The 24,144-nt window shown below is 39.7% G+C and overlaps 1 protein-coding gene across 1 annotated transcript in view; it reads right to left on the reverse strand.

Moving 5' to 3' along the window:
- Nucleotides 1-23,792, reverse strand: part of atxn1a (ataxin 1a) — a 92,371-nt gene extending 68,579 nt beyond the window's left edge. Inside the window, exon 1 of the mRNA XM_079590357.1 lies at nucleotides 23,556-23,792. The gene's annotated coding sequence lies outside the window, so the exon portion shown is untranslated. The remainder of the gene's footprint in view (nucleotides 1-23,555) is intronic.
- Between the last annotated feature and the right edge of the window lie 352 nt (nucleotides 23,793-24,144).

The raw sequence follows: 24,144 nt of genomic DNA on the forward strand, positions 1-24,144 counted from the left end.
GGACATTTTGGGCCTCACAAGCATTGTCAAACCTGTACACACACACACACACACACACACAGTCTGTTTAATCACGTTTGCCTGTGTTCTTTTGTTCTCTCCATAATCAGTTACCATGGATATTAATTTAATCATCAAAACTGTTCATTATTTAGTTCTTCAACATGTGTATTTAAGTTCCTCACCTTCGCTCATTCTTTGTCCGGTATTGTTTGTGCATGTTTAATAAAGACTGTCATTATTTGTAACTTCTTCTTCTTCATTGTAATTAAACCGTTACAGGCAGATGATAAAACTTCAGCATGCGCTTATAAACAGAACAATACGTAGTGTGGATGCTAATATAGTTATCATTTTTGGTGTGAATCGGCCTTTACTTCTTGCACCCCCTAGAATTATTACCAATTATTATTCAGGATTCAACATCAACAACACAAATATGGGAATTTACTCCCATTTAAAAATTATAGTTATAATTATTATTTATGCCATCTTAATTATGGTTAGTTCAGTTGTATTATTTGTAATTAGCTTTTTTTGTTTGTTGTTTTTTTTTGTCTCAGATGTCCGCAACCCTATCAGAAAAGAACTGTTTGTCACTCACATCGCTGCTCATTTGCATAAATGTTTTCTATGTCATGGCAAGCGCTCGTCGGCAATCACCAACTCTCATTGAAAATGAAAGACTTCGGGTTTCTCTGTCGCTACGAATCGCTGTCAATGTGAACGGCCCTTTAGAAACTACTGAATGAAGCTCCTGGCACACACACGCTGCGCTCAGCGGCAGTTACATAACCGTGCACACACACCCCTATCGGTCAGCTCAAAGTTCTTCTGCTCACTGCAGATGGCTGACCTCTGACCTGTCAGCGCGCAGCAGCCAGTCACGCAGCACACTGCTGACATGGATAATGAAAACACACACAAACACTCCACCCAGAACAAGCTCCATGACAATGACTTACTAGTGAACTGCCAATGGACTCTTGCTTCACAGTAATAACACTGCGGCCCAAAGGGAGTATCTACAATCTAATCCTTAAAGGGACAATTAGAATTAAAGTTCTGTCATCATTTATTCACCCTCATGTCACTCGTATGACTTACTTTCTCCAATGGAACAATTAGATGTTATGAATAATATCTAAAAGATTAAAAATGAGATATTTTGAAGTATGTGCTAGCTGCTCTATTACATAAAATTACAATTAGCGTGTAAATGAATTTGTTTGTGTGAACTATACCTTTAAGTCCAGACATGAGACTGAGCCTTTAGTCGCTTTATGACATGAACGTTGATAATCTGGCAGTTTAGTATTTGCTGTTCTGAACTTGCCTAATGTGTGTGTCCATGAAGTGTAAACGCCATGTAGTTTTATTCAAGAGAACTTGGACTTGGTTATTTTGTTTTTTGAAGATTTTTTTCCACTCAATAAAAATGGTTGAGAATCTCTAGCTTTTTTAACCAATCCACATTTTGATGGAAACTACAGGTTACAGAGGCATCAGTGATGAGGCCAAGACTGCAGATCCAAATGCATTATGAGACAAAGGGATTATGATTGGCTAAACCATCCCCACTGGGATCATATAAAGCATTTACCCCAGTACAGTACGTATATTTAAACAACATATTTACACTAGGGATAAACTAGTCTATTTTCTTTTCAAAAGCACAACAATTATTAATCCTTTCTACTGTAAATGTATAGTGTAATCAAAGTTAATGCAATGAACATGTTTCTATAGCCCTGTTAAATTTGCCCACAACATTTGGGACATTTGACAAAACTTCATTAATCCTAATTTTCGAATTATTTGTTACCATTGTTCTGAAGATGATCGAAAGTCTTATGGGTTTGGAAACATGGGAGTGAGTAATTAATTAAATAATTTGTGGGTGAACTAACCCTTTAAAAGTACTCCCATTTCTTTGTAAATCGAGTAGTATTGCAAGTAAAAATAGCTGTAGTAGAGACATAAAAAGAAAGAAAAAACTCTTGATTCTCCATGAGCATACACACTTAAAAAAAAAAAAAAAAAAAACCTTTCCGAACATCAACCTCTCCCCATACACACAAGACTGCATGCTCTCACACACACCAGGCCTACGCTTCTCTAATTCACTTTCTATGTTGCTGCTGGTTTGTTTCACAACACTGTCACATCCAATGAGATTCTATCTCTCTGTCCTGGCTTTCTGCCACTCAGAAAGAACGACACAGTAGAGACCCTCTCGCTGTCATTCAGACCAAACCCTCCCCTCCATCAGCATTACTTATCAGCGTCTGGCCACTGTCAGCCCACGCACGGCCCAGTCAAACACGCTGAGCTCTTTACTACAGAGTAATTCCATGGACAAATCCACAGAGGGTATAATGCAGGGATTAGAGCTGCAAGGCATTACAATCCAAAACACACACTTCAAACGCATCTCTATTCACCTGCCTTCACTCTCTCCCTCTCTCCCTCTACGCTCTTTCAATAATGACACATGCTGCCCTAACAAAAATGGTAATATTTTGACATAGGCTATATTCCATGACACTGTATGATTACCATATTCATATACTATAGTATTTACATGGCACACAAAGGTGCTTCAAAAAATAATTGCATGCCAATACCATCGCACCATCAAGTCCAGTAAATCAATATGTTTGATTTATAGTAGTGCCAGTGCCATGTTCAAAACGAAAAACGAATCATGTCAAAATGACAATGCTAAACGGCTAAAAAAAACAGACTAGTAGCCTAGTACCATGGTACAGGTCCAAAAACAATGCTGGTATAAAAAAAATTTCAGTATCATCATGTTAAAATGTCAAACAAATCATGGTAACACCATGATAAAACAGTGGTGGTACCTACCATGTCTCTAAAAACAAGGTAATATCATGGTGCATGTAAAAAAAAAACATGGTAATACCATGGTATATGTAAAAATACAATGTAGGCCTACTATCGTGGCACTTATCTAAAAAACAAGGTAATACCATGGTGCATGTAAGAACAAGGTAATAGCATGGTAAAAAAACAAGGTAGGTTAATCCCATTGTACATGATAAAAAACAAGGTACATGTCTAAAAAAAAGGTAATATCAAGGTGCATTTGTATAAATTCGGCGCTTGCTCAGATCGGTGCTTGCGCTGCAAAAGGCCTTGATGACCACGACACATCTAAAAACAAGGTAACGTTAATGCCATTACACAGTACATGTCAAAAATAATTCGTTTTTGTTTTAATCTATTTAGACAAAATAGCCTACTCACTTAGACCTAATAAATATTGTGGATAGCTAACAATTGATCTGATCCGGAGAATAAAAAATAATGACAAAAGTGAACGACAAGTCGACAACATAAAAAAATGTTTTAAGATATTAGTCATATCTATATCTATTAGTCATAATGTGTTTCAGTACGCATTATTTTATGTTATACAAGTTATATAAAAGTTACATCATAAAACGATATCTTTTATAACTTACCTTTCACAATCAGGCTGCCGCTGATGTCTGTTGACTGTAACGTTACCAGGGCCGTTAATATTTGAATCATCGAAGCGCGAACGCATTTAACTTAAAAAAAAAAAAAAAAAAAACGACGTAAACAAATGACCCAACAAATTGTAAAGATAACCCAACATATTGACCCAATATGCGTAAACCAACGGTTGGGTAAAACATTTTTTTACTGTGTAGTAGCACCATAACATGAAAATAAGTATAGTGTACTGCAGTGCATAGCTAATAATATGGAAAATGCCCCCAAACAAGGTCTAACGTTACATATATCATGGAAGAGTAGGCCTACATGTTCAGAAATCATAGTGACATCCTACTTTTTTGTACGTGCAAGCTGTCTACATCTTTGCCTCTTCTCTGCCCTCTTTCGCAGAGCATAAATGATGAACACAAGCATGTGCTTTACGACAGTGGGGGCTCCTCATGGAGATCCGTGAAAGCAGCACAAACAGAGCTGGGGTGAGAATGAAACACCACGAGCTCACTGATCCAGCAACGACAGTCAATCGCGTGACTCCCCCGCTGCGCGTGTATGTGCGCACATGCGCTAGGCCAGGCAGACAGTCAGCGGGGACCTGCCGATTCAATCCAAGCCAACACAAGATTTCATGACTCTGACAGCACAACCTTTCAGCATTCCCATGCTCTCCTACAAACGGTTTGTTAACATTACAGCCTTGGAACAGCCAGATAAAAGGTCGCAAAACCTTTCAGAAAAACTTTTTTCACTTTCAATGAAGACTATTACATAACAGCTCGACAGAAGTTAGCAACCCCTCGGTGAAACCTTAGGAAACGAACGGTTTACTGCATACCCTCAAAATCCTCATTGACGGTGGGATGTAGACACATGATATGACTAATTCTGAAAACAAAACCTGTTTTACAAAGCGGAGCTGTTTTTCCAAAGAGCTACCCAGTGACCTGAGCATGCCTGTCATGTGACCCACCTTGTGATTTTTGTCAAGAAGAGTATTTGAGACCTGCACGCCTGGGGTGAAAATGCTTGTTTGTTGTAAGATAGTTATTTTTATTTGTCTATATCAGGGTATCTGCAGGGATTTTAAAATAAAATGTAAGGCTTTTTATGATCTTTAAACCCATTTAAGAAAAGGGAGTGTTATACATGAAATATGCATCCTGCATTTAAAAAAAAGGGTTGTTTTTTGCATAGGTCTGAACAAAAACAGCAGACGGGCTGAATGAAAATGAGTCCCTGCCAGTAGGTGGTGCTGATGGGATGCTGTTAGCATTCCATTGACTCCCATTCATTTTGGCGTCACAGCGAATAACTTTACATCTGAGGCGTTTAAAGACTACATTTGTCCATTTTTTATTTCTATAGAAACACAACAATGTATAAAAAAGGCTCCATTACCTTGTATCTTACGTTATGGCAGTAGAAGCAGTTTTTGTAAAAATAGGCTAGCTATTGCGTCATAACCACTCGACTCTCTGTCACACAGTCGAGAAATTACCGTATAGACAGGCGGAGAAGCTCGCAAGCAATCGTGGGGACGTGGAGGCATAAAGTCAAGGGAGAAGCCTATAGAGAGTGATAAAGTTGCTCCTGCTGCTAGCTCATGGACAGCTAATACTCACGCTCTCAGTCTCTGCGAGATTCGGAAGGGAATGATTCAGATTTCTCTCGGCACAGCTACTAGAAGACTTACAACTGTCAGACAGGTTGCTCCCGTCACGTCTACGTCGTCAAGCTCAGTTTAAGTCTGCGCAGTACGCCCAGCCATCAGGAAATGAGTTCTTCTAATTCACTTTTCTCCGTTGAAACCTATGGGGTCGCTGTGTCCATCTTATATACTGTCTATGTATGGAACAGCAGTAATAGCTGTTACCACGGTAACACCTGTAAACAAAGCAGCTCCATCCATCCATCCATCCATCTTCTTCCGTTAATCCGGGGCCGGGTCGCGGGGGCAGCAGTCTAAGCAGAGATGCCCAGACTTCCCTTTCCCTAGCCACTTCCTCTAGCTCTTCCGGGGGGACACCAAGGCGTTCCCAGGCCAGCCGAGAGACATAGTCTCTCCAGCGTGTCCTAGGTCTTCCCCGGGGTCTCCTCCCGGTGGGACGTGCCTGGAACACCTTCCCGGGAAGGCGTCCAGGAGGCATCCGGAACAGATGCCCAAGCCACCTCAGCTGACCCCTCTCGATGTGGAGGAGCAGCGGCTCTACTCTGAGCTCCTCCCGGGTGACCGAGCTCCTCACCCTATCTCTAAGGGATCGCCCAGCCACCCTGCGGAGAAAGCTCATTTCGGCCGCCTGTATCCGGGATCTTGTCCTTTCGGTCATGACCCAAAGCTCATGACCATAGGTGAGAGTAGGAACGTAGATTGACCGGTAAATCTAGAGCTTCGCCTTGCGGCTCAGCTCTTTCTTCACCACGACACGCCCGCTTCGACAATGGAGGTGGAGAACATGGTCCACTCGGACTCAATATCTCCAGCCTCCCTCGGGATTCGGTCGAAGCTCCGCCGGAGGTGGGAGTTGAAGATCTCTCTGACAGGAGACTCGGCCAAACGTTCCCAGCAGACCCTTACAGTACGCTTGGGTCTGCCGAGTCTGTCCAGCTTCCTCTTCCGCCATCGGATCCAACTCACCACCAGGTGGTGATCAGTTGACAGCTCCGCCCCTCTCTTTACCAGAGTGTCCAAGACATACGGGCGCAGGTCAGATGAAACGACCACAAAGTCGATCATCGACCTACGGCCTAGGGTGTCCTGGTGCCACGTGTACTGATGGACACCCTTATGCTTGAACATGGTGTTCGTTATGGACAAACTGTAACTAGCACAGAAGTCCAATAACTGAACACCGCTCGGGTTCAGATCAGGGGGGCCGTTCATCCCAATCACGCCCCTCCAGGTAACACTGTCGTTGCCCACGTGGGCGTTGAAGTCCCCCAGTAGAACGACGGAGTCTCCAGTCGGAGCACTTTCTAGCACCCCTCCCAGAGACTCCAAGAAGGCCGGGTACTCTGCACTGCCGTTTGGCCCGTAGGCACACACGACAGTGAGAGACCTATCCCCAACCCGTAGGCGCAGGGAAACGACCCTCTCGTTCACCGGGGTAAACTCCAACACATGGCGGCTGAGTTGGGGGGCTATGAGCAAACCCACACCAGCCCACCGCCTCTCACCATGGGCAACTCCAGAGTGGTGAAGAGTCCATCCTCTCTCAAGGAGTGTGGTTCCAGAGCCCAAGCCGTGCGTAGAGGTGATTCCAACTATCTCTAGTTGGAACCTCTCAACCTCACGCACAATTTCAGGCTCCTTCCCCGCCAGCGAGGTGACGTTCCACGTCCCTAGAGCTAGTTTCCGTGTCCAGAGATCGGGTTGTTGAGGCCCCCGCCTTCGACTGCCGCCCGATCCTCTATGCACCGGCCCCTTACGGCCCCTCCTGCAGGTGGTGAGCCCACGGGAAGGCGGCCCCACGTCGCTCCTTCGGGCTGAGCCCGGCCGGACCCCGTGGGGGGAGGCCCGGCCACCAGGCGCTCGCATACGAGCCCCAACCCCGGGGCCTGGTTCCAGGGTGGGGCCCCGGCTGCGCCATACCGGGCGACGTCACGGTCCTCGATTTGTTTTTCTTCATAAGGTTTTTTTTTTTTAACTACTCTTAGTCTGACCCGTCGCCTAGGACCTGTTTGCCTTGGGAGACCCTACCAGGGGCATATAGCCCCGGACAACATAGCTCCTAGGGTCATTCGGGTACTCAAACCCCTCCACCACGTTAAGGTGGCAGTTCAAGGAGGGGCAAAGCAGCTCCACCTATTAAAATCCACCTATTTCTTTCACCATAAAGAAAACATTGGCATAATTCATCAACACACAGTAAATCAATAAGCAATCGCTTGCCATAAATGCGTGGTATTCATTGATTGCGAACAGCTGGGAGCCTGTAGAACACGTGTAACTTTTTACTTTGAAACATGCAGCACTCTCTTTTAATTAAATCATATTCATTTAATTTAATAAAATGTTTAATAATCAATCATAATACACTATATCAAGATTCCTGTTTTACAGTGCCCAAATTTAAGACCTCTTGAAATGAAAATGTAGACTTCTATTATTACATTCAAGATACTTAAGACTTTTTATAGCCGTAACTGTGATAAAACGTAATTTAAGACTTGACCCGTGGGGACCCTGCTATATGATCACTATTCTGTAAATCTAGAGATAAAAAGTGTGCGTGTTTGTGTGTGTACAGCAGACACATCAGGGTCCCTCATTTCTTGTCTCTGCGGGTCTCTGCTTGCGATGACCCTGCTTATGTAATGAAGGATGCAGAGACACACACACACACTTAATCTAGAGAGCTTCTTGCTGCTGTTATTTAGCCCACACTCTGTCTAAGGATATTTGCTAAGATCCGAAGGCTTCTAGTGTCCGGCCTATTATTATTATTATTAATCATTACTAAATAAATAAATACTGTAGATCATAACCTTGGGGTTGAAACGATTTTGTTCTATTTTTGAAAGAAATCTCTTATGCTCACCAAGGATGCATTTATTTGGTCAGTAAAAAAAAAAAATATTGTGAAATATTATTACAATAGAAAAAAACTCTTTTTGTTTTAATATACATTTTAAAATGTAATTTATTCATTTTAATGGCAAAGCTGAAATTTCAGCATCTTCAGTGTCACGTGATCCTTCAGAAATGATTATAATATCAACTCTTGCATTGTCAATACAAGATATTGACCAAAAATGTACCTCTTGATGGAAATAATATCATAACATTTATTTCCATTTCCATGAAAAGTGCATCAATTTTGGGTCAAGATATTGCATTGACAATGCAAGAGTCCAGCACTCTGTAAAGTCTCCTCCAGCACATCCCAAACAATTTCAATGAATTTAAGATCTGGACTAAGAGTTGGAATTTCCTGTGTGAAAATTATTCTTCATGCTCCCTCCCAACTATTCTTTCACAATTTGAGCCTGGTGAATCTTGACAATGTCATCCTGGAATATGGCCGTGATGTGTCTTCCTACATGGTAGTTTAAGAAATGAAAAGCTACACACTCCATCAATTAGGGTTATAAGAACTGTTTCCAAACATATAACATGCTTGAAACATAATAATCATTGCAATAATGATCCAATCATAGACTCTTAAGCATTTGCCCATTTAAATACAGACAGCGACTGTTTTATGGCCGGGCAATAAATAAACATGAAGAATAAATTCACAACTCTGACGTTTTATTGGGGTAAAAAACAAAACATTTATGACCAATAATATATTTTGTCAATAAATCATCATGCGCAGGTGCGGTAAAAAGTAAATTTTAGGCCTTGTACATAACTCAATGAACTTTAACCTCATGGTAAACAGATACAAGACTCCTGAGAGGTACCAAGGATCAGGGGATCCCCCAGTTGAAGTTTCACCAATGACCCCACTAGTTTCCACACACCATATCGATTGCAGCTCACAACGCTCAGTCTCCGACCCACGCAATACGCTTACAGATTCAAATACAAGAGGCCCGAAATAGCTCTTCCCTGCATGCACTCGCCCTCTATAAACCGCAGAGTACACACCCATTTCACACACAACATTACATAAAAGCGTGTAAAGGCATCTTACTCACACGCACACAAAAACACAAGGTGACACACGCCCACGCAAACATACATCTCCTTGACAGTCCATTCTGAAGATGAAAGACTGAAAGTGGGGCAGATGATGACAAGAAAAAATGAAAACGACTGCAGTGGTAGAAATAAAAAGACCCTCTCCTCCTCCCCCCCATAAGCATAAATACACCAACACAGCTTCACTTCATTATACAGTCCCATTCAAATCCGCATCACCAGGGGGAACGGGCCAGTCAGCCCTGCAGAACCACAGAGAAGCACCGGGATAATTGATAAGTAATTGAGGGAAAGATCTGGGGTCTTTTAATTAACCATAAGAGAAGCGCTGCACAATTTTAAGAAATGGTTACCGAGAAGCCCTTAAGAAGAATTCCCAGATTAGACTGCAGTGCTTCATGTCTTTTCAACTGACCTATTTAATGGAAAAACTTCTTATCAGAAACAGAAATACAACCATCTGACCCCTAGTGATTAGTTACCATGATTAAACTGCTGTGAGAAAACTAAATAAACCGAGCGAGAGTGGAGAGCTGTCATCTATGGAAACATACATCAAATGTACAATACATGTTATGTTTGTGTGTAATAACAAGCATACGTTATTAGTTATTAATTGTAGTTTTTTTCAGCTATTTGACAATAGTAAAATTATTATAAAACAAAATAAAAATGTATTTAATTTTTTTTACCACGATTATCTATTAATTATTGTTTTTTTTAGCTTTGAGACAATAACACAATTATTAGAAAACAAAAAACATGGCATGTATTATAAATAATAATATGATAATGACTCTTTATTTTTATCCCAGCATATTTATGCAGTCGTTTTGTAAGAAGTGCAAAGTTTCTCAGGGGAACGCAAAACATTTTCGAGAAAACGCAATATAAATATTTTTTTTCTTCCATCTCATTTTTTTTCTATTGCCATGTCCCTTTATGGGCTCTGTAGTTTTAATCCCTGCTATTGTTTTTTTCTATTATATTTATGCAAAACTGTTTTTCAGTTAAACTGATCCAAATGCCTTAACAGTTGCCCAAAACACTAATTGTTTTAAAGTAAAAAAAATAAAAATTAATAATAATAATGAAATGCTCCACGTTGCTCAGGAAGGACTATGAAAAGTAAACAGGAATAATTATGCAAACACTTATGCTACTTTAACACTGTTGTTTCCTGTTGAATGGACAGAGTGCTATTCTTTGGATAACTACGGATAAATATATAGATTGATGACGGTTATTGGGGATGGCTATCTAAAGTTATGTGTGCCTTTGCCAAGAAATGTGGTTCTTCTGAAAAATAGTGAGATTGAATGGGTTTTTTTACCACACCAAACAGAAAAAAAAAATCCTCTTTACAAAAAAAAAAAATACAGAATGCTTACTGAAGGGCTGATTTATCATCTGACATTTGGGAAACTGGAGTAACTATGGAAAGTTGGTGTAACAATGTGTAATTCGGCTAATTCCTTTACAATGTATTACAAAATCTGCCCTCAGGCTTAAGAGATTAAACATCACCACCGACGACAACAACAACAGCAAGTACACTGCTTTCTAAGCTAGAACAGGCAGAATTGTGAAATATTACTATTGATGGAACGATCACGAGCTACACTTGGCAAACAAGACTGTGAGAATTCAATGAAACCTGCTAATCTAGCAAAATCTGAGCAGTTAGAGCGAAGTCTACGGCACATCATCTGCCAACGTTTTCACAGAGGAAACTATTTGGAAACTGTTACGTTCCCTTGTCTTTGGACTTGAAAGTTTGAAGGCTCGCCGGAGAATGGGAAAGAATGTCTTTGTGCTCAAAGTAGACTATCCTTGAAATTGCGAGTCTACCATATAATGTTTCTCCAAGGGTGGGTTCCTGTCAGAGAATGCTAAGAAAAAAACACTGCCTCCTCTCTGAAGTTGTTCAAAGCCCAAAAAATACAGTGCTATTCTGTGTTCCACAACACACCCCATATTTTACCCCGCTGTCTCTCTGTCTGTGAGAAAACTCCAAAGCTTGGCTTGTGCTCTAACGTCGTTGAGGTAAGTTTGAATGTGTTGCTGAGAACACAGGCAACATGAATCAAATCATTTCCCCAACAGGAAAAAGAAGAAGCCCCCAGCCCCTTTCTGGTATGCCTTTCCTGATGTAATCTCCAGAACACCACAAGCACGCTCAGCGAGATGGCCTTCTTCTCAACAATGACCCCTGGCCACAGCAAACACTGACCTCTGAGAGTCACCTCTCAAATCAAGTTCATGGACACTCAAGGTCACATCATCTCAGTCAGCGTCAACTAGAAAGCCTTGTAAGCTAGTCTCTGGCAGCTTGTTATGCATTACACACAGACCTTTTACTTGAATCACAATTGCGATGAACGTGGGAACTTGCCAGACCGGCTTGGTTTAGTAGTATTTACCATGGCATGCATGGCTGGTGCAACAATATAGATAAGCAACAACAGGTTAACATGTCAGCTGTGTGGTTGCAAGGGCTGGGTATGTTGAAAGAAACAGTACAACTGATGTGTATCATGTCTCATGTAATTGTTCCATCAGTGTTTCAATTGCATAAAAAAAAAGCTTGTAAACAATATGTTTCACACGTTACACCAGGAAAGCCATTCAATGACCATAAACATATTAGTTAGCAAGAAAAAAGAGAGGAGCATTTTGCTAATTACATTAAACTTTATTTTTCAGTTTCATGACGAAAAAAAAATAAATGCAGTGCATCACTAGTGCTGGTAATGTTACATTATCCTAATTAAGTGGATCCAGGACTTATATTTATATAATAATTTAATTTCAGTATAAGTTTATTTTATTCCAAGTAATGAAAGTTGTTTTATGGTTTTAGTTCTAGCTAACTATTATAACCCTGGTGCTGATTCCATGCAGGCTTTGAATATGCCCCTATGGAAGCTTGTTTCCGCCACAGAATAAAAAAAGGTAATTCCAACTTTTTATCTCACAAATCTGACTTTTTATCTGACTTTAGAATTGCGTGATATAAAGTCGCAATTGTGTGTTATAAAGTCTGAATTGCATGACATAAACTCGCAGTTCAGATTTTTTTTATAACTCGCAATTACGAGTTTATATCTCACAATTCTGAGAAAATAATTCAGAATTGCGTGATGTAAAGTCGCAATTGCGTGTTATAAAGTCAGAATTGCGAGATATAAACAAACAAACAAAAGTCAGAATTATATCTTGCAATTCTGACTTTATAACACGCAATTGCGACTTTACATCACGCAATTCTGAATTATTTTCTCAGAATTGCGAGATGTAAACTCGGAATTGTGAGATAAGAAGTTGCAGATATTTAGGAAATATTTTCTGTTATTAGATGGTCTTTTCTCATGAAATGGATATCTGTCTGCCAGATGAAGAAGAGAACCCGCCCTGTGCCCTTCCCTTGCGCCTGCTCTCCTTCTCACCTCCAACTGTGAAGGGTAAATAAATAGCAATTCCGGACGTGACATGAAATGTTTAACAGAACCAGTGCCAAGGCTGTAGTATCTATTTTGCATACCACACCTCTCTCCCTAAAAAACAACCCTTCAGACACAAACAAAAAGCCCTCAAAACTGATCAATCATTCTTTTTGTTGTGGAAATGATGTGTTTTGTTTTCAATTATGGGAAAATTCTATTTTACCGTTCCAGCTAAACCATTGACTTTATTTACTACGCTCACTATTGATTTCTATGATGCCCTTAAAATGCATGCTGGGACGAGCAGACCTCTTTAAACCTGCATTAAGAGTCAAGCGTGGATCTATGTCACAGACAGCACACATTTCAGGAACAAGACTCATCGACAGCAGAACATCCTAATGCCGTATACCACAGTGACCCCTTTTCCGTGTGGTTTCTGAGAATGGCGGTTTCGGTTGGGTAACCATCACAAGAGGAGTACAGTAAACAGACAGATATCTGGACTTCCTGTGCAGTAGCTTATGGTAAATATTCTCAGTCACTGCTGACACCTGGGATACCGCTTTACACGGTGGCCTTCAGATTAACCTCATTCATCTGTGTCAGGCCTCATCAGTCCACTGTCTGCTGCTCATTCAACCTGCAAACCTCCCCATCCCAAAGCTGCTTCAGCACGTTGACAGCTGTTGACTCTGTGCAAGAGACGGCCTATTTAGCAAGAACCTTCACATTTATCATTAACAGGCTTTTTAACTAGACATAAGCCAGTAGATTTGTACATTTTCTCATAAACATACAATTTGTATGCAAAATTGCAAAAGTTGCTAAGGTGTTATGATTGCTAGCTGGTTGCTTACTGTCAAAAGAGCCCACCCTCAAGTTTCTATTATATTTTGGTCTCTATGGTTGTGTGTGTGTGTGTGTGTGTGTGTGTGTGTGTGTGTGTGTGTGTGTGTGTGTCCCTAGTGATTTTTAGGGATGTAAGCCATATCAGTCGAGATTAGAGATATGTTAATTCACATATGCATATTGGATATTCATCGGCCAGAATTGGATATTAAATTGTTCATGCTCATTTCCTCTATTTTACATTTAGATTACTTTTGCCATCATCTTACGCTTACAAATTAATCTTTAAAAACACAAATAATTTAATAACAGTTAAATTGAAACTTCAGAAAATTTGATTTTTAGCATATGCGACATTTAATATTATATATTAAGATTTATATTATAAAATAAATTATATATATATATATATAGCCTATATATATATATATATATATATATATATATATATATATATATATATATATTTAATATTAGAGCATAATATTTATAATGGCAAAAAACACCAACGATTTAGTAAATAAATATCCATTTTTCATTCAGAACATTAACGTTGCAAAGCCTAAATTCACTTAGAGCATTTAACCATTTTATTTAAGAAATAACTTTTTTATTTATTTAGACAAGATATTAAATCATTTTAATATCAGTGCAACACTATTGTTTTCCTGTTTTGCTCACTCAGATCAATAAACCACATGATTTGAGGATAGCTTTAGTTACTTCATAATCAGGCCTCTAACCTTAAGCATGAGCAATAGTAATAATGCCTATACTGATATAAAAAAAAAAATCACCAATAAAATGTTAGCCAATGGAAAACAGACAGATTATCCTTTTATGATACAGTTAACAGTCATTAAATAAGACTTATGAGATCTGTGATCTCCTCCAAATTATTTGAGAGCTGTATAATGTTAATGAACACACTCAATTGTTCTCAGTGTGCCCACGTTGAGAATTTATGTTTTAAGTATCTCTGGCTGACTCAGACACACATTGTTGGAGGGATTGATGGAAAAAGAAGGGAAAAAACAGAGCGGTAGAGATGCGAGAGGGAGGAATGCTTGTCTGGCTGACTCCTCTGAGAGTCTCTCTGGAAAGACTTTACGGGATTTTAAAAAGGGGAGCGTCTCTCCCTCCAAAGTTGGCGTGTCTCCACCACTCCAATGACATCACTTAAGCGAGGAAATGGGACGGAACTGGGATGGCCGTTTGCTTGTTTTATCTCAGCATGCCGTATTTTGCTTTGCGTCAGCCTGGTTTTTCTCTGGTGCGTCTCCCCTTTGTCAAAACCACACTCTGTCTATTCAAGGCGAACGTTAACTTCAGGAAATTCCTTCAATGTACTGTAACTACACTAAGTACAGCTTGTAGTGAAGTCCGTGCACCCTGCCCAAAAACGCTGCATTCTTTCCACAAAATTCACCAAGGTGAGTAGTTGCTAGGGACTTCACGTCACCTGAATAATACAGCATGCATATTAAGGAAAGACTATCATGCCAAACATAACAGTGGTAAGGGTGGATTTCGGTATTCCACGGATTGTTTGTATCCATGCAGTTTTCCTGTTATTGAATTCCTCTCTGGGTGCATATCCTCCTTTGTGCTGGAAGCATTCAATCCTGATACCCGCTGTGAGACCCATGATGCTTGGCAGGTCCCACTACATCCCTCTCACCTGGTAAGGTGGAGACATCTTCCGGTATATTCCCACCAATCCTTTGTGACAGTTGCGATAGTCTTTTTTCTTCCCTATTGTGATGTATATCTGAGTGAAATGGCTTCTCGAACAGGAAAAATGTGGGTGAGACTTGATTTTGTCCATCAGGAACTGATTGGATGGTTGTGGGAGTGGCCTGTTGCCCCGTCATTGCGCCGGTAAACGCATCATCAGAGAAGAGATGTCGTTGCAAGTTGGAGGACTTATATTGATTAAAGATTACGAGAGCACATGAATTAAAAAAAATTATGATGAGCACGGAATAATCATTCATAATAAATATTGCAATATTCCATTAAAAAAATATAAGAATTGTCTCTTTTGATATCATGTACTGTAAAAAAAAAAAAGTTGCCGAATTATATTTTTAAGTACAATCAACTTGGATGTTTAAGTCATTTAAACATTTAAAAAAAAAAAAGTTAAAAGCAATGAATAAACATACAGTATGCGTTGGTCATAACTCAGTGTGCTGAGAACGTTTCAAGAACTGCACCTAGGAACATTCATGTGAATTTCTTCATATTTTTCCTAAGAAATGCATTGACTTCTTTCTTAAGAAGATTTTCGTGAATTCATTCTTTATGGAATCCCAACCTCATCTCCTTCACTTTCTCTTCTGACAATCAAGCTGTCACTCAATTTGTAATCCCGCCCTGTACTGCATGACATGTGAGGGCAGACAGAAGTATGCGTTGCGGTTGAAGAACATTGGTGGTCCTATTTATCTGCCTAGTTGCATCAGGAAGAATGGCATCTCAGCTTCAGGAAAATTGGTCTTTATTTGTGTGTTCTCTGCCTCAGGGCTCATAACATGCTGGTCAAATGATTCCAGCTGCCCTTTGTTTATGAACTATATGCAAAACAGTTCAAAACAAGCTAAATTTATTGCTGCTTCAAAATGTAATACATATCAGATGGAAAGATGCAGAGATGAGATATTCAGCCATATAATGCTCTATTATTTAGTCATTTTCATACTAAAATAATTACTAGTGACATGAAACATGAGACTGACGGTATGGAGCCTAAAAATAGGTAGGCAATTTTTCCCTACCAAGTTCCTCATTACAAATAAGGCAATTCTAGTTCCAAACTACATAGTGAATGCCATTAAAAATTAATGAAGGCCAACTGCTGGGATAAAAAGGTTGAGAGACATGAATGTACACTAACACTGCACAGAGGTCTAGCTTTGTGCAGAACCTCAATAACAGACTGATGTATAATTCTATTGCAATATATGTTGAGAATGAGGCTTTTAGACTCGTTTTCCTGTTATACTAAGAACTATCATCCTCTTTCACAATGATGAACTGCAGTTCATGACAGACAACTGAGAAACATCAACGAGATAGTTCACCCATAAATGAAAGTTTCCTCATTGACATATTCAAAATGTATTTGTTTTTCACTTATTCACCTTTGTGTCTTTCCAAACCAGTATGACTTCAACGAAACACAAAACGATATTTTGAGCATGATGCTAAAGCTGCTTTTTTCCTCTACTCAATGAACGTAAATGGTGACTTCTACTGTAAAGAAAGCTTCAGATGACTTACAAAACAGTGGAAGAGTTATTTATGATGCTTTTATGGTCCCTTTTTTTTTTACTTGCCAGCTCTTTGTCAAGTCAAATAAAATGTATAGATTTTCACAATATTGTTTCAAAGCAGCTTTATAGAAAATCAAAATGTTAACGTTTATGATATCTTAATATGATATATCTTCACACAGCCAAGATTTGCTATAGTACATATTGCTTTACATGAGATAGAGCAAATCTCGGCTGTGTGATACTTTTGTGATCCCTATTCAAAGATTAGCATTAATTTTCTGCTAAACATCTACTTTTCTGTTCCACTGAAGAAAGAAAGTCATACGAGGAACTATAAAGATGAATAAGTGAGGGCTGAATTTTTATTTTGGACTAGGCCTATCCCTTTAAGGAGGCTCAAAAAGAGGGTTCTGCTTAAGGATTTTGCAAACAGGCCTTTTCCATGACAAGCTTAAAGAGGATTTTCATCGTGTTCTAAACCAGCTGCACATGAGCGTGAAGCTTTGCTGTTCTTTGTTGCTTTCATGGTGAAAGAGTGGCATCAATAGTGGCTCTACTGTCTGGATATGCCCAGAGGGAGCACCAAGCATACAGATATTCACACCAGAGGAGAATACCGGTCCATAGAGGGGTCATCGATCCCAGCACTGACATGGAGCCGCTGCACTCACGCTCTGCCATTCAGAACTTCAACTATCGATTCCTTCGGAGCCCATCTTCACTACAATGTCTCAGATCAGCTGATGCTGCCTCGAAGTGCCTTCACATGCACCTGGTAAGCTGCTACTTCCAAACTAGGCAGCCGGTCACAGAATTTAAGTTGGAAACAAAATACAGAAGTAGATAAAACCAAACAACTAAAGAGACCTGATAAGCTTGTACAAGTGGATAAACATTAGTGAATATACCCTGCATCACTTTCACGCAGCCTTTTGTTTAGTTATGCATGGTTAATAAAAAATAATAGATTCATTTACATAAAACAACCACAATGTGTGTGAATCCTAAGCTTTCTATTTGTTGACCAGAACCTTGTCATACAAAATACATTAATTTTACTGATACACAGCACTAGAAACAGCAAAATCATTCACTTCAATCTAGAGCTGCATGATATATTGAAACAAAATCAATATTGCAATATAGCTTAATGTGATTATCAAACCGCGAAGGCTTCGATTGATGGTGTTTCAGCATCTCCGAGTGACTTGATTCATTTACTGTGAATCGAGCCACACTGACTCCGTATCATGAGCTGTGCACGTGTGAAGTTGACATAATGCCACACTCTGAAACCATCGGTGTATTTTGTTTGCTGGGGCAACCACCAAAATTAAAGCTTGATGGTGGTTTGATGGTGATGCTGAAATTAGGATGTAAATATTAGTTAGAGAGTGTATTATGAAATACCTTTTTTTATATAATTTTGTATGTTATATCACAATAGTATTATTACAGTAGATTTTGTTTAATATTTTTATTTAATAAAAATCATATTTTATAGTCATTATGAATGGGTAAAAAAAACAGTGGGAATAACAGTGGGGAAATCATCTTATGAAGAGTAAATCAACATTTAAAAAAAAAACAAAAAAAAATCCAATATCATGCAGCTCTACTTGAATCTATACTGCAGCGTTGCCTTCCACCAACTTTGATGTTTAACAACCCAGGTATCACTTCGCTTGCCTTGATCATTCATGTGCTTTTAACTCAAAATCACAATATTTTTGACTTGTTAAGGCCACACAAGTCTATTAAATGGGACTTTACAGACTTAAAAATGACTCGTGGCCATCCAGAAACCACATACACATAAGTTAATCTCCAAGCAGTAGAGCCTGGATATGAATTCTGAAGGCTTGCATGTGATTTATTCATGCAAGTGCTTTATTTTTAACTATGCTTAGATGGATGAAAAGATTAATTGATGAACCTGAAGCGCCACACTTTGACAAAAAGAATAAGAGGACCTAAATACTTATTTTTTTTAATAACATAACATCCACTGAACAATGAACAGTTTCAAGCACGTTCACGTTTATCCCATTGTTCAGCTGAAAAAGAAAAAGCTTCAATTCAGGCTATACATAAAGCCATCACGGGGAGTCTAGAGGAAGACGAGCAGCCCGCACGCTGACATCCACTCATTGGAGAAAGGAATGTTTTTCATCTCGATATCAAAAAAAGCTCTTGAGCGCTGCAGTACAAAAGCAGGTTGGGGATGTGTACTGCGCCCATGGAGGGAGAGCAAATGAATAGAGCCGAGAGATGAAAGAAAAGGGCTATAAAGGTCTGGAAACAGAATTGCTCAATCGATCCCATTCCTCGCCTCCTTCTCCCCACCTCACACTCTCTCCCTGCTGTGAGACTTTGACACTGTGAAAGGACATTGAACTCCTGTAGACTCCGTTTACACAGGGTACTAGCATCTAATCACAAGCCTACAGAGATAAATACAGGTGTAAATGGGGTCCAAAATGTTTTGTGATCAAATCTCTCACATCACCTTCAGAGGTAGTCGAAAACACATGCGACTCACACATGGCATTCGTAGTGTAAACTCTAATCCATTTTGAGGCGTCCAGGGAAGCAGTGAAGGACCGCCTACTCACCTGTCAATCAACCACTGCGCTAAAACAAGGATTTTAAAGTTAACATGAAAGGAAAATTCACGTTTTTGATCTTATTGTGAACAACTTGCCCATGCATGTTGCATTTTTTAAATCATTTTTAATCAAAATGTCATAAAAGGATCTTTGGGTGAAATTACAGACTTTTCTCTGGTGATGTATACAAGACTTCTCCAATAATTTTGTATATATAAACACTGTCCCTCTCTTACAATATGATGACATGCCAGTAACATCATACCTCAAAGCTTCATGCTTGTTATCAAGTTGCTTGTCATGCTTGTCATCAAGCACCACTGAGGTTTGATGTTAATAATGTAATATCATTATTACATTACATTGTGCAAGGAACCATGTGAAAATTATTATTTATTAATCAATAATCATGATTTGTGTGAACGAATATAAAGTTGTTGGTGTTTACTTATGTCCAATGAGCATAGGTTGAAAATGTACAAAATAGAAAGACTTAAACTTAAATTAAACCACGGGACTCATTTTAGCTTGAAACTGTTGGACCCCATTGACTTTCATTGTATGAAAAGCTGGAACATTATTTAGATGTCTCGTCCTTGAGACGTTAAACCGAGATTCTAACTTGAATGTCCTTCAAAAAAAAAAAAAAAAAAAGAGTAGGGGTTTAACCCCGGCAACCTGCCAAAATTTACCCATTGGCCTCCTAAATCATCCCCATTGGCTTCATTACTCTGTCTCCTCTCCACCAGTAAGCTGGTTGTGGTGGGCGTTCTGGTGCAATATGGCTGCCGTCGCATCATCCAGGTGGATGCTGCACATTGGTGGTGGTTGAGGAGATTGCCCCCTTTAATCCACCAGCACTTTTAGTGCTAAGAAAAGCACAAAATTAATGTAACGAATTATTATTATTATTATAAATGTCATTTTTGGGTCTCTGTAGAATAAAGATAGTGAACTATCCCTTTGAAATAATTCAAAGCATTCTGCACAAACATCACGTGTAAACTCAAAAGTATATATGGAACATGCTACCAAGTGTACAGCAACAGATGGCCAATTTGTGATCAAATAAGCCAGATTTCGATACCAGACTCCATGAAGTATTAGATTTAAGTGGAAAGACCGTGGACTGTCCTTCCTCAGATTTCAATCACAGAAAAGCAGCGATAGGCAAGAAGGTTAGAGCTCAGAGAAAACTTGGCGTACCATTAATTTCCCTTTTATGCTGCAGAACAATGCCACCCAAGTCTTGAGTTCATGCATGCATACCTGTGAGGGAGTGTACTTTAAAAGCTTGCCTGGATAGGTCTATAACTTGAGACTAATTTTCCAGCAAAGGGTGAAACCAGGTTCACTTAGGCTCCACCCCTCCGATGTGTAAAAAAAAAATGTATTGTCCAGTTGGCTCTACTCACCATTTGGCTAAATCTGTCCCTGTCAATCACAGTGGAATTATGTAAGGTGTCTGCAGGTGGAGGTGTGTCCCTCCATAGTTCACTGGCACTCGAGTGTGACAAGTTAACCTTGCATGCATCTGTCACAAGCTCAGTTGGGTTCATCAAACTCAACTCCATTGACAGCTACTAAGGAGAAAAAAGAATGGGCACTTCATAAGTGGCAGGTGTGTGTGTGTAAAAACGAACAAATGAGCAGACGCACTAGTGCAATTGTGATTAGGCCATACACCGGGTCTTAATTACTGCTCATTAGCATTTAAAAGTAAGTGGTACTGGGGCCATCAAAAAGAGATTTGCTTACCGAGGTATAGCAATGAGCAATTCACCACCGCACAAATCCCTCTGTAAAAAAAAAAAAGCATTCACTGCATAATCAGAGCAGACAGCTTAGTCCCCAGGTTGCAAAGGGCAGCCCGTACCGTTTGAAATGTATTACAACCACACAAAAAAAGGGGAAACACTAATCCGCTCGCTCTCCGAAACAATAGGATTTTCATTAAAAGCGCTAGGATTTCTTAATCATCCAAGAGCCATGGAAATGTACACTAATAATAAACCAAGCATGTGGCGGCAATACTCTGCAGAACACGGTGAAACTGCAGCACGGTGACCTTGCAAACAACCCGCCTTATTTATTTGAACACGCTGGTCTTTCAACAATCACCGCGAGAATTTTTTCGCTCGGTGAATTTCATTTCTCACTGCGGCTGTCTTCTTTCTTTGCCTGTTTATGGCATGCAAATTCTAAAGGGGAATTAAATCTCTTCAAAAAAACTGAATCAAAAGGAAGATGTTTTCTTTCTATTTAAACAGCCCTTTGGAAGTAACAATGTTTCCACATGGAATTTTTTTGCTTCACTTTAGCTGCAAATGTTCTATAAGCTGTAAATCCAAAAATGTAAGCTACTGTATATACATTGCATAGAACAGAATTGAAAAGATTAGAATATGCTGCATTTGTCCTATCAACAATGAACCATTGCATAATTAAGTCCATTCAAAAGCAACACAAGTACACATTGCATCATGGTATAGTATAGTATAGTATAGTATAGTATAGTATAGTATAGTATAGTATAGTATAGTATGTGCATTAACTGCTGTAAGCCTGTGCACAATAATCTACAAATGAAATTAATAAATTAAAAACTAAATAAATAAAAATGACATTTACCGTCCGGTATACATTCCAGTATAGTAATAACTTATTTTTATTTAGTTTTCTTTCTCTCTACACTGATCTCACTATAAAGTTGTGTGAGGGGTGTGTCTAAGAGTGTGTAGTCATCCCTTCATTTGCTAGGCTCGGTAAATGTTTTTAAATATGTATGTTTTATTGTTTTTAGTTATAACTGAAACACTTTAGGCAACAACGTTGCTATTAAATGTGTTATTTTTAAATAAATAAAAGTTGAACTATAGTTTAGAATACACAGTAGTGCAACAAAGTATATAAGCAACTGTCCCATGTGCCATAAACCTATGAGCCACAACCAGCTCAACTCAAAAGTCAAAACAATGTGATAAAAAGTATAGTATGGCATAGTATCCTGCAGTATAAAGTGTAATATAACTGTCATGACTATTTATTTGCACAGTTTGGTACAGTGTAGGCTACAGTATGGAGCTGTTTGTAAAATGCACAAACTCAAGGCATGTCGCATAGTAGCCTATATTAATAAACAGAACACACAGTACAGTATATTAGTATGTGACATCATGATACTGGCCCTGACGAAAGACCTACTTAAGGCTGTCTAAACCAACTGTTTACATAATCAGCGCTAAATTGCGCCGTTTATTTAGTAAAGCAACAAAACCCGGCAATGCATTTCGGTCACAATGCATCTAGCGCCCCAACAGCCCTGCCAACACATGAAATATACACAGCAACAGCTCATTATATAACCAGCCGGGATGAACCGAGTGACATCACGACGGGATACACTCAATGGCTGCGTCTCCAAACCTAGTAAGGCTGCCTACCTAGACAGCAGTATTGGAGTCAATTCAGAACGCGCCAAACAAATCACACTGCGTTTTAGGAATCGTTCATTATGGATGCCCGAAAACGACGCGTACTGGGTATTAAAACACAGCCAGTTTAGGCTATATTTTTTTAAAAAAAGTGACAGTGAAACGGAGACAAATGTTGTCGCCTACTATTAAGGGCTATTATCAATTAAAAAGACACTTGCATAAACCGCGTAGCCGAGGATTAAACAGTGCACAAGGGTTGAAATTGCAACTCTCACTAAAACTTCCGCGATTGTGTTTTCACATCAAAAGCCTTCCAGCAACAGTGTTGACTCAGCAGAAGTGCGCACGGATACGTGAGTGACAGTGTCTTTAAAAAAGTACAGCTGACTGATCATTAATCCACCGATAACTTGATGTTTATAAATCTAGCAGGAGCGATGGAAGAAGGCGGGGTGGCGCAGTTACTCCAGCCCCGGCGAGAGCGCTCCCTGCTCGGGCTTACAGCTCGCAAGTAACCGCCCCGCTTCCCGTGCGCTACTTCAAAGTAGTTATATAATTTTTAATCGAGATGACAAACAGCACATCTTGTACGTCTCGCCCAGTCGATCGCAGACAGGACGACATAATAATTAGTGCAAATGTCACAGTAAATATTTACAATGGTTTTTAAATAAACGTCACACTCTGTTCCCCCTGCGTCTCATAGTTCCCAGCCATTTTTTCAAAGCAAACCCAAAAGACAGTTTTGAGCTGGTAACATAAATGCACGGACTTACTGTACGGTCTAACGGGCAGGGAAGCGCGAGGTCCTCCGTGTTGCCAGGGCTCCGTGCGTTCTCGCGCACTACCGGTGGAATCGTCTCCCCTCCGCTCGTACAATGATGTCTGCTGCAGCCCGAGCTAATAGCTCTATCGCTCTGTGCCCCCACCTCCAGTGAGTGAGTGAGTGTGTGTGTTTGACGGAGGGAGTGAGTGTGTGGAGGCGTGCGTAAGAGTGTGTGAATGTGTAATCCAAATATGGAGCAGTTGGCAGGCCCAGTTAAAGAAGGGGTGGAGGTTGTTCCATTATAAAGTATGAGAAAAACATAATGACGTTTGTGGCTCCGTAAGCAAATCGTATTTTAGAAAAAAAATAAAAATAGGCTTTTTAGTTTCTCTAATTTAAATGACAGAGCGGTGTTCAACTATTTAGTACAACAACACTGGGAAGTTGCACTAAATGTTCAATTCGCTCAGAACAGGGAACTGGAAATTGAAACGGATTGGAGCTGAAGGCGAGTGATTACAGAACGCTATGAGCCATGAATCTGTCACTCCGCTCCACTCATTTAAAGTGATCCAGACCGGCTTTTAGCCTGTACTTTA

Source organism: Phoxinus phoxinus, assembly GCF_949152265.1.
Source record: "Phoxinus phoxinus genome assembly, chromosome: 19".
NCBI lineage: Eukaryota > Metazoa > Chordata > Actinopteri > Cypriniformes > Leuciscidae > Phoxinus > Phoxinus phoxinus.